This window comes from Gavia stellata, chromosome Z (genome assembly GCF_030936135.1).
Source record: "Gavia stellata isolate bGavSte3 chromosome Z, bGavSte3.hap2, whole genome shotgun sequence".
Lineage (NCBI taxonomy): Eukaryota > Metazoa > Chordata > Aves > Gaviiformes > Gaviidae > Gavia > Gavia stellata.
Genome location: NC_082637.1, coordinates 49,066,669 through 49,079,667, shown reverse-complemented (window position 1 = coordinate 49,079,667; position 12,999 = coordinate 49,066,669).

Below are 12,999 nucleotides of genomic sequence, written 5' to 3'. Positions count from 1 at the left end.
CTGATCTATAATATTTCCAGGTTGTTCTGATGAGTAAATACAGTGCAACTCTCAGATTTGGTATAGTGACTGCAAATGATCAGTTACATAGTAACGGATTACACAGTAATGCAGTCTATGCTACTGCAATGCCGACGGAACCAGATAGGTGGAAGATTTGTGATGTCATTTCTTTTTGTTTCTAAAGAAATACAAGCTCTGAGTTCACATCATTTCATGAATATTAAACTTAGTATCTTTTATCCAATACTTCAGTGAGTATCACCGTTCTTCTTGCATATATCAGCTGATAGCCTTGCAATACTAATATTAGCAATGAGCTTCATAGAAAATCTCTTAGTGTTGATACCAAACTGACAAGAGGTACTCTCAGAAATGAATGCTCAATAATCATGCGGTATTGTTTATAATCTAAGTTTTCAAAACTGAGTATCCTTACTTGCTCAAATGAATAGTTGCTTTGTGGTGCTACATAGAGAACCAAACCCTAGAAAAAGTAGAAAAATACACCAGTGTTCTTCAGCTACATGCAGATTTCAGAACTTTCCAATAAACACCACTAGTGGAATACAATATAATCCTGCTTAACTGTTATGAAGTAGAGTATAATATAAACTTTATTCCACTGCTTTTATAAGAACAGATGGTAGCTCAGGCTGACTGCCAGAAGACTGTCTGATCCGTGAACATTTTTCATATGTTCAGTGCCATGTGCTTGCTTCATTGAAAAGAATATCAAATGTGATTCACATTTGGTGTGAACAGTGCTTGGAAGGCATGCCTAGCAGAGAATGAACTTTGGGATAACTGTTCTGATCACAGAACTGCTCCCATGGTGTTAAATAATAATACTACACTACTAAAAAGGATCCTGCACTCAAAGTACTAGAAATGGAAAAATGTGTCTTGATACATTAATAATTTAAATAATTAAAAATATAAGAATTATCTAAATTGAACAGATTTTTGTTTTAATCTCTCTCAGGAATCTGTAGCTTTCTCTTAGCCCTTGTGATCCCTCAGTGCTATAGCAACCAAGTTGGAGTCAGTAACTTAACAAGGCCATTTCAAAGCCTGACTCTTGAAACACTGCTGTACCAAAACCTGGGGACTGTAGGATGAGCAATAACTATTGGTATGAGTTGTCATTCTCAGACAGTGCAGACTGGTGGTGTAGGCTTACTGGAAATCAGAATGTGGCTCAGGTGTGTGTAAGAACTTGTCTTAGAGACTGTAAAAGTCACAATTTTTCTACAAATTTGGTCTCAGTTGTTGTTATATTTCATCCTCACAATTATGCATGGGAAGGGATGTTTTTCCTATTGAATATAATGAATCAACTAATAAGCACTTTGAGCCGGAAGCTTCAGTAGCCAGCTATGTGTTCAAAAACCTTTTAAGTAAAACAAGTTCATTTTAAGTCCTGAACAAGCCAGTGCATTTTGGGAGATAAAATGAGTTTACTTTCTAAAGTTGTAAGAGATGATGACAGAATTCATCCTTGCTATTACAATACACAACCCAAACATTTTGCAGTGAAATGGAAATGTGTAGCAAATTTGGGTCAAAGGATTCTGGGGCAAGAGCACCTCTTGGATAGTCCTGTCACCTTAAAGCCCCCAGTACTCTTTTTGAGCTCCCCTTAAACATCTGTGAAACCCACCCACTCCTAATGGCACTCTCTGGAAGCCTTATCAGCTTCCCACCCTCATTTTTTACATTCAGTAATTTCTTACGTCATGTCCAGTAGTTCTTCATCTGCTGTGCAGTTAGCTAAATCTCAGGCATAGCTGTCTGTCTGCTTACAGTAACACTTGCCTTCATTACTGAATCTGAAAGTTAACTGATAGGATGGAAATGCTGCTGAACAGAACAGATTGCAGCTGAAGCAGTCTCCAGCTACACACAGTATCTATGACTTTATGGACATTCGGCTTTTTTTGTGAAGTGATGCTATTAGATCAGATACGTAGAAGTACCCCAGATCTTGAAACTCTGTAGCTGCTACAGGCATAACAACAGAGCTTTATAAAGCTGTTGCAGCTAAAGTTTGCCAAAATGGTGAAGTGTTAAACCATGACATGGGTGTTAACCCACAGCAAGCAGAAAGACTGGAGAAGTGGGGGAAACTGTTAACTACAATTCTAGGCTTGCTACTATTCAGTTTCCCTGCTGTTCTAGGTGCTGGTGCTTTGTAGTGTCCTAATTGACAGCTTGTCATGTTCCTCTGTGACTGTGAAGCAAATACCTCTGTCAGGTTTGCATTTTTCTCTCTTTCCTGATTACCTGCTTGTTAACTCATTCTGCATTCTTTACTCTTTTTACTATTGGCAAATTTAGGAAGACACCTGATACAGAGGATCTGCTTTCTCTGCTCTCGGCTCACTGAAATCCTATGAAGACCTGTGATTTATACAACTCTCCACTAAAGCTTTTCATGGTTCAAAGCTATCTTCAATGCAATTAAAGAATAGGTACCTGGGGATCAATTTAGTTTCTTTTGTGTGTGCTCTCATAGCAACAGTCATTTTGCCATTACATAAACCATTTACATTCCTGTAACAATCATTGCTTGAAATTAATGGTATGGTTTCCATGACTTACTCTGTTTCCTTGTTTCATTGTGTCATACTTTCTGCAGAAGATGACAGCATGAATATCCTGTCAGATAACTATTACTAATATTAGCAGTTTATCTAATTTGCATAATTTCTTTACACTTCAGCAACACCTTCATAAGTAATACAGCCTGGCCAACTTGTCAAGTTACAGAGAAAAACATTGTGCTGCGCTCATCATGGAAGGTGTCTTCAGTAATGCGTAAGGAAAATTCAGAATGAAAATGAAAATATCTAGCTAGTTTTGATGAACTGTATTGCTTGGTTTATTACTGAAGTAAAATATATCTCTAAAAACTTCTTCTCACATTGGTGCATATTGTGTGAATTAGAGCTTTTTAATGTCATGATTGACAACTGTTGTCTCACTTGCTAAAGTTTTTCTACAGGTAATTCTAGCATGAATCTGAAATCTCAAACCTCAGAAACACAGAAGAAATTCTCTGGAAAGTTTCAACCCAACTGCACCTTTTTTTACACATGCATTTTCAGACCACATATATATATTTTTTTCTCATACTAAAGTTCCTCAGACTTTGGGTGAATATTGTGAAGGATTATATGTTATACTTCTTGGCTGACTTTTCTTTCTCTGTAATCTTGTCTGCTTGAGAAACACTTTGGCACCACCATTTCCTTCTGTGGAGAGCAATGTAATCTAGCTCACAGTGAAGAAGAGCAGTTAATCAGCATGCTGTAATTAGACCTAGATATATGAATGTGAAACTGTAATTAATATAAATAGCAATGTATCTAGACCATTCTCTCATGCTTGACAGTGTCTGACAGGGGATGTGAAGGAAAGACTATAAAAACAGTGGAAAATTACATGTAGCACTGCTCTTCTAGTCTCCAGTGACTTCTAGTATAGGATCTCCTGAGGAAGGGGTGATGTCTGCTGCGTCTAGCAGCTTTTTCTTCCTTGCATCTGTCAAGCTGCCTTTTGAACCTGCCTGCTAGTACTTGTGGCAAATGTCTGAAGATCCATCCCCAGTTTACCTCATGCCTCCTGTACAAGAAGGCCACTCTTTGCAGAAAACACCAGAAACCTTTGGGAGTCTTTGTCATAAAATTCAGTGAACACAAGAAGCTTGTTTAGGCTAAAGTAACTGGACAGATTGACAGCAAAAATGTTGAAGAGCTGCTAAACTTGCACTTCTGACATACGTGTGTAAGCTGTAAATCACTGCAAGGTGAGAGCCCTGGAAAATATTACACTTGCCTTCTACTTAATTTTCTGAAGATAGCAGGCTGTTGTGGGGGATGCCAGGCTACGTGAACGTCTGATCTAACTTAGAATACTCACAGGTGCTATAATCCTACCAAAAGAGACCGTGAAGGCAGTTGTTCATTATCTTGACTGTTTAGGGCTCTGTCACTCAGTCTGACCTTCTTCCATCACCTTCTTTCCCAGGCTTGTTATTAGAATTAAATAGAATCCTACTGCTGCACAAGGCATTCAGTATTTACAATCTTGTGTTGCTCTCCGCCTTTTTTTTTTTTTTTGTCTAAATTATCTTGGTTTTGAGAGTGTACTGGTTTTGGCTGGGATAGGGTTAGCTTTCTTCATAGTAGCTAGTATGGGGCTGTGCTTTGGATTTGTGCTGGAAACAGTGTTGATAAAGCAGGGATGTTTTAGTTACTGCTGAGCAGGGCTTACACAGAGTCAAGGCCTTTTCTGCTCCTCACACCACCCCACCAGCGAGTGGGCTGGGGGTGCACGGGAAGTTGAGAGGCGACACAGCCGGGACAGCTGACCCCAACTGACCAAAGGGATATTCCAGACCATATGACATCATGCTCAGCATATAAAGCTGGGGGAGGAAGAAGGGAAGTGTGGACATTCGGAGTAATGGCGTTTGTCTTCCCGAGCAATCGTTACGCGTGATGGAGCCCTGCTTCCCTGCAGATAGCTGAACTCCTGCCTGCCGACGGGAAGCGGTGAATGAATTCCTTGTCTTGCTTTGCTTCTCCGTGCAGTTTTTGCTCTACCTATTAAACTTTTACTTTTACTTAAACCACAACAGTCCTTTTTGGCGCCCAATGTGGGGCTCGAAGGGTTTCAGATAATAACAGATTCAATAGAACGTCTGTCTGTTAAAAGTTACAAGTCAACATTAGTTTGCACCCAAGCTGCACCATGATCTTTTTTTTGCTGTACCTATTAAAGATTGGAGTGCGTTTTTTCAGTTTGCTGTGCTCTGCAGTAATTAGTGATGTTTTACCTGGGAGATTTGTTTTTAAAACACTGACCTTGAGCTGGGTAATCTGGTGTTTGGTCTCTGCGCTGAAGCCATTACTGTACTTCAGGTACCATCTCATGAAGAAACTTGACAATTATGCTCCTTCTTCTGAGAGTTTTTTTGTGGAGGAAATACAGAATGACACCCTTGCTTCCTTCTTCTGTGATGTTGTCTCCCTTGTGACAATGACTTCTCAGTACCTTGAACATCCTTGGGTAGTTAAAATGCTTCTATGGGCATTTCTAAGAAATGTTGCTTCAGTTTTGTCCAAGGTTAGCAAACAATTTAGGAATATGACCCAGACTCCGTGAGAGTATGGTCATGGGTGGCACAGCATGTGGGTGAATATGGGCAGGTATCTAGAGAACTTCTCACCTCCAATGGTCTGGAACTTCACTGATGAACAACTACAGGATCCCGATGAAGTGGTAGAATGTTTGAAAAAAAATTGCAGTGGCTACTCCAAAGGGGCACAACTTACTGCACTGTGCTGGGCCCTGGCCAGTATCTACCAAACACTGCTTGATACTATGCAGCACCCCCAGGAAGAAGAGAGGGGAAACAAACCAACAGACACTGTGGCTAAACCAGGCACTGTATCAGTCACCCCTATAACTAAAAAGAAACAGTGGAAGCGGAAGTCAGCTCGTTTAGTAAGGGATGAAGAAGCTTCTCCTAAGAGGGAGAAAGACTCAGAAGAGGCAGCCTGTTCTGCGGCAGAGCAGCCACAAGAACAGGAGGAGGAAGAGACTGAGATAATCAATGAGACAGAAACCACCTGCTCCCTATCCCTAAGTGAGCTGCGAGATATGCAAAAAGATTTTGGCCGTCAACCAGGCGAGCTAATTCTCAGCTGGTTTCTTCGATGCTGAGATATTGGGGTCAGTAGTCAGGAATTAGAGGGTAAGGAAGCCCCGCAGCTGGGATCCCTTGCTAAGGATAAGGCCATTGACAAAGGGACTGGGAAAAAGGCAGGAGTCCTCAGTCTTTGGCGGTGACTCCTGTCAAGTGTGAAGGACAGGTATCCCTTCAAGGAAGAACTTGCAAATTCTTGAAGGAAGTGGACCAACACTGAGGGGGTATCCAGTATCTGAGGGAATTAGCCGTGTTGGAGGTGATCTATAATGGCCAGGCATCCAAAGACCTGGACGAAATCCAGTGCACATGGTCCATGTGGCGAAAGTTTGTACGAAATGCAGCGATGTCATACACCCACACCCTGGCGATAATGAGCTGGACAGACACTGAGGCACCAGCTATAGATGAACTGTCCAGACAACTGCGAGAATATGAAGATAATCTTGCTCCCTCCATGTGTGCTTGTGTCTCGTCTGTGGACAGACACAGACTGACTCAAAACATGTTCGAGCAAGCTGAGAAGGGTAGGTTTTCCTCATGCACTCCAACCAAAGCCTCAGCTATTAAGAGTCAGCCTTTTCCTGTTCAAGCGAAAGGGTACCGGTGGCACACACCACGTGCAACCCTGTGGTTCTTCCTGCGTGACCAGGTGGAGGACATGAGGAAGTGGGATGGTGAACCTACCTGGAGACTAGAAGCTCGGGTGCAGGAACTGCAAGGGAAAACAACAGCCAAAAAGCATCCATCCAGGAAAATTGCTGCTCCAGTGTCTGTTGGGCAGAGTAGAAGGGCTGACTGTACTTTTGATCCTGATGAAGGGAATTCTGTTTTGCACTTACAAAAGGGACAATGGGGTTTACTGGACTGTGTGGGTTTGATGGCCTGGCACATCAGCCCCACGGGAGTATAAAGGTCTAGTGGACACCGGTGCACGGTGTACTCTAATTCCATCAGATTACAAGGGGGCAGAATCCATCTGTATTTCTGGAGTGACAGGGGGATCCCAAGAACTGTCTGTGTTGGAGGCTGAAGTAAGCCTAACTGGGAATGAGTGGCAAAAGCACCCTATTGTGACTGGTCCAGAGGCTCCGTGCATCCTTGGCATAGACTATCTCAGGAGAGGGTACTTCAAAGACCCAAAAGGGTACCGGTGGGCTTTTGGTATAGCTGCTTTGAGTAAAGAGGAAATTAAACAGCTGTCTAGCTTGCCTGGTCTCTCAGAGGATCCTTCTGTGGTGGGGTTGCCGCAAGTTAAAGAACAGCAGGTGCCAATTGCTACCATGGCAGTGCATCGGCGACAGTATCGCACCAGTCGAGACTCCCTGGTTCCCATCCATAAGTTGATCCGTCAACTGGAAAGTCAAGGAGTAATCAGTAAGACTCATTCACCCTTTAATAGTCCCATATGGCCTGTGCAAAAATCTAACGGAGAGTGGCGGCTAACAGTGGACTATCGAGGCCTGAATGAAGTCACACCGCCACTGAGTGCTGCCATACCAGACATGCTAGAACTTCAATATGAACTGGAGTCAAAGGCTGCCAAATGGTATGCAACAATAGATATCACCAACGCGTTTTTCTCTATCCCTCTGCCAGCAGAGTGCAGGCCACAGTTTGCTTTCACATGGAGGGGTATCCAGTACACCTGGAATCGACTGCCCCAGGCATGGAAACATAGTCCTACCATTTGTCATGGATTGATAGAGAGTGCTCTGGAACAAGGTGAAGCTCCCAAACACCTGCAGAATATTGATGACATCATTGTGGGGGGCAACACAGCGGAGGAAGTGTTTGAGAAGGGGAGAAGAATAATCCAGATTCTCCTGAAAGCTGGTTTTGCTATAAAACAAAGTAAGGTCAAAGGGTCTGCACAGGAAATTCAGGTTTTAGGAATAAAATGGCAGGATGGGCGTCGTCATATCCCAATGGATGAGATCAATAAAATAACAGCCATGTCTCCACCAACTAACAAAAAGGAAACACAAGCTTTCTTAGGTGTTGTGGGTTTCTGGAGGATGCATATTCCAGGTTATAGTCTGATCGTAAGCCCTCTCTATTGAGTGACCTGGGAAAAGAACGACTTTGAATGGGGCCCTGAACAGCAGCAAGCCTTTGAACAAATTAAACGGGAGATAGCTCGTGCAGTAGCGCTTGGGCCACTCCGGACAGGACAAGATGTGAAAAATGTGCTTTACACCTCAGCCGGGGATAACGGCCCCACCTGGAGCCTCTGGCAAAAAGCACCTGGAGAGACTCAAGGTTGACCTCTAGGGTTTTGGAGCCGGGGATACAGGGGATCTGAAGCCTGTTACACTCCAGCTGAAAAAGAAATATTAGCAGCATATGAAGGAATTCGAGCTGCTTTGGAAGTAGTTGGTACTGAAGCACAGCTCCTTTTGGCCCCTCGATTGCCTGTGCTGGGCTGGATGTTCAAAGGGAAGATCCCCTCTACGCCTCACGCAACTAATGCTACATGGAGTAAGTGGGTCGCACTGATAACGCAACGAGCTTGGATGGGAAACCCCAACCGTCCAGGAATCCTGGAAGCTATCATGGACTGGCCAGAGGGCCGAAACTTTGGAGTGTTGCCAGAGGAGGTTACTCGTGCTGAAGAGGTCCCCCTGTATAATGAATTATCAGAGGCTGAGAAGCAATATGCCCTGTTTACAGATGGATCCTGTCGTATTGTGGGAAACCATCGAAGGTGGAAAGCTGCTGTGTGGACTCCTATGCGATGAGTTGCAGAAACTGCTGAAGGACAAGGTGAATTGAGTCAGTTTGCAGAGGTGAAAGCCATTCAGCTGGCTTTAGATATTGCTGAATGAGGAAAATGGCCAGTACTTTATCTCTATACTGACTCATGGATGGTGGCAAATGCCCTGTGGGGATGGCTACAGCAATGGAAGCAGAGCAGCTGGCAGCACAGAGGTAAGCCCATCTGGGCTGCTGAATTATGGCAAGATATTGCTGCTCGGGTAGAGAACCTGGTTGTAAAAATACGTCACGTAGATGCTCACATACCCACGAGTTGTGCCACTGAAGAACATCAAAACAATGAGCGGGTGGACCAGGCTGCTAGAATGGAAGTGGCTCAGGTGGATCTGGATTGGGAAGATAAGGGTGAGCCGTTTATAGCTCAGTGGGCCCATGACACATCAGGACATTTAGGAAGGGATGCAACATACAAATGGGCTCGTGATCGAGGGGTGGACTTGACCATTGATGCCATTGCACAGGTTATCCATGAATGTCAAACATGTGCCATAATCAAACAAGCTAAGCGGCTACAGCCTTTTTGGTGTAGAGGACAATGGCTGCAGTATCAATATGGGGAAGCCTGGCAGGTTGATTATATCACACTATCATGAACCCGCCACGGGAAGCAGCATGTGCTTACGATGGTGGAAGCAACTACTGGATGGTTGGAAACATACCCCGTGACCCATGCCACTGCCCGGAACACTATCTTGGGCCTTGAAAAGCAAGTTTTATGGCGACACGGCACCCCTGAAAGAATTGAATCCGACAAAGGGACTCATTTCCGAAACAATCTCATTAACACCTGGGCCAAGGAGCATGGCATTGACTGGGTGCATCACATCCCCTACCATGCACCAGCCTCTGGGAAAATTGAACGATACAACGCACTGTTAAAAACTACACTGAAAGCAATGGGTGCTGGGACATTCAAGCATTGGGATACACATTTAGCAGAAGCCACTTGGCCAGTTAACACTAGAGGCTCTGCCAGTCGACCTGGCCCTGCCCAATCAAAACCCCTTCGCACTGTGGAAGGAGATAAGATTCCCGTGGTACATTTAAAGAACTTGCTGGCAAAACCAGTCTGGGTTATTCGTTCCTCAGGAAAAGGTAAACCTATTTGCGGGGTTGGTTTTGCTCAAGGACCTGGGTGTACTTGGTGGGTAATGCAGAAGTATGGGGGAGTCCAGTGTGTACCTCAAGGTGATTTAATTCTGGGTGAAACTAATCCATGATTTGAGTTACATGTTACAGGAATTACTATAGCAGGAACCACCTGAATTAATGAAGGACAAGCTTTACAAGAAGCAGTGCAAGCGCAGCAGTGACCTGACCTGAGCTGGCTGTAGTGCCCGATAACTCCATGCAATGCAACATCTCTCCTGTCCTGAGTGACCACCATAACAGATGGAGCCCAAAGTCATCGACAAATGAACTCAATGGACATTTTGTGGACATTTGTGGATATTTATGGACACTTTACAGGCATTTCACAGGAGTGATCCATAGACTAAGGGAATGATATCTGTGTACTATATCAAAGGATAAGAAGGGTGATTGTAGGAAATGAGAACGTTTTGGATAGTGTGAGACCTGAGTATGACGTAAATGGTATGGAATAAGGGATGGAGAATGTGCTGGTTTTGGCTGGGATAGGGTTAACCTTCTTCATAGTAGCTAGTATGGGGCTGTGCTTTGGATTTGTGCTGGAAACAGTGTTGATAAAGCAGGGATGTTTTAGTTACTGCTCAGCAGTTCTTACACAGAGTCAAGGCCTTTTCTGCTCCTCACACCACCCCACCAGCGAGTGGGCTGGGGGTGCACGGGAAGTTGGGAGGGGACACAGCCGGGACAGCTGACCCCAACTGACCAAAGGTATATTCCAGACCATATGACATCATGCTCAGCATATAAAGCTGGGGGAGGAAGAAGGAAAGTGTGGACATTCGGAGTAATGGCGTTTGTCTTCCCGAGCGATCGTTACGCGTGATGGAGCCCTGCTTCCCTGCAGATAGCTGAACTCCTGCCTGCTGACGGGAAGCGGTGAATGAATTCCTTGTTTTGCTTTGCTTCTCCACGCAGTTTTTGCTCTACCTATTAAGCTGTCTTCTGACTTTTACTTTTCCTATTTTCTCCCCCATCCCACTGGGGCAGGGGGGGAGTGAGTGAGTGGCTGTGTGGTGCTTAGTTGCCAGCTGGGCTTAAACCACGACATGCATGGAAAAGTCAAAACCGCCTGAGTTATTAGACATGCAATCAGTGGAAAAGTGAAGCCTGAAGTGGAAACAAGGGAAGAAATAGCCCTGAATAAATTATCTACAGACTGCTTTTCAGTCAATATTAGATAAGCAGACATCAGCAACCCTTAGAGGTACTGGGAGAATATATAATAAAAATCTAATGATAGATGTGCTGATGCCACATTTATTCATTAAACTAGCAGGAATTCACACAGTAATACGATGTGGAATTTAGCCTTTTTAACTCTGTTAACTTAATTCTGTGAACTGGGAACTAAGCCTCAAACTTCTAGATACATTGTGTATTGAGAAAATGCTTTCAGAGGAGCACTTACTTGTATCTAATGCTACTTTTGCTATTAGAACTACTAAAAGCAAGGGAGACTTTGTATTAAACAGTTTTCAATCTTGACTGGTTTATCTGGCTTCCACTTGGCAAAAGTGAAACTGAAGACCGTACTGCAGTCTGTCTGCTGATCTGTAATTATTAAGTACCTAATGAACACTTGAGTTAATACTCACTTAAAATACAGATAAAGTAACATGTTGAAAAAAATATTCTGTTAATAGCATGTTATCTATATTTAATACTGTTCTCCCATATTAGTTCCCTTTATGAAGTATATTACTTTTGTTCACCCAAGTTAGTAAGTCTAATAGAATAGATAAAGATTATGTGCGATGCATCGTCTGTAGACACTGTCTCTTACACACCATGGGATGTCAAGATAAATCCAAATACCTGAATCAATAGATATTGCATGTTGGTATTTGTATAGTGCAGTTGTAGTTACAGGACAGGTTTTTCAGTGCATGAAGAATCCCTTGGTTTTACTATTACATTATCTTGGCAATGTCATGGTTTCTGGAGAGCCTTCCTTGCCTTTGTCTGTCTACAAAAGCTGGAGGCCAGCGTATGGCATTGTCAGGGAGAAATTTCTTCCTTCCACCAGTCAGAAATCCAACTTTGGGAAGCTTCTTGTACTTATTCTCTTTTCCTGTATCCTCCACACAGAAAAACAAAGCTGCTTTTGACTTCCTGTTTATCATGTAGGTCAGTAGACAAAGAGATGAACATGCCTTCTGTCTATCTTACTGTGCTTTTCAAAACTAGTTGGTCTTCCTTTAATGGCACACATTTGAATATAGTTTAAACTTCCAATTTTTACTTTTCAGAGGCTTCTCTGCATTGTTGATTTACAGTATTGATTTGTACCGAGGTTTGCTTTGAATTTCAAGTATGTACGAACTCTGAGCATGAGGGATCTGCCTTAATGATTCCTAAATTGTTCAGCACATTTCTTGTTTCCATCAACTGGGGATAAGCCAGCAGAGGACAGGAAGCAGTACATTAGAAATGGAATTTAAGATGACTTAAAATGTCAATATATTTATGCTGCATAACTAAAGAATCTGGAGCTTCTCTGGGTAAGCATTTTATGTAAGATATTTTGGCGTACTGTCCAGGTCTTCTACACAAACAATGCTGACTAGTTCAAAACTAGCATTGTTGCTTTAATTTCAGTTTGAAACCACAACTTACTATAAGGTTTATTGCTTTTGACTATCTGGGAAAAGAGTTCTATTTCATCAGTTTTAATATAATCTAAGGCTCTTAAATTCAGGATTTTTCCAGAATCCAATATGACCTCTGTATGTAAAAAGACTTTGTAATACCTTTAAAGTTAAGAAAAGAAAATATAGATTCTGCATCATGCCTATGAATTACAGATGCATATTGGGAAGCTAGATACTTCCACATAGTTCACACATTATTCAGAACCAGAAAAGCTGATTCTTAATAAAAAATAAAAGGCTTGCCTTCTTTACAGTGAACAGGTTTAGAGTCTTCTTTAACTTTTGTGACTTTTGAGCTGAAATAAAACGCCAGATTTCTGCTAAAAGGGTGTTCCAGTAAGCTAGTACAATCAATGATACCAAATTAAAACAGAACTAATAATGAACCATCAAAAGGCCTTAAACTAGCATTTAAAGATTCTGAACTACCTTAGGATGTTCTGGCTGCTAGAAATTGGGGCAAGAAAGTGAGTATAATTTTTGTTCCAAGAAAAAGTGACTCTGTTCAAGAGAGATAAAGTAAACTGGTCATAAGCTTTTACTTCTTTACCCTTTAGTCTCCTGAACTAAAAAACATTACTCTAACTATGTACCTCAGTAAGGTAAGCTAGTTGTGGTTAACCATATGTAGGAATAATGTGAATATCATATTGAGACATAGGATGAATAATCAGTTTACTTCTTGACAGCCTTTTGCTCTAT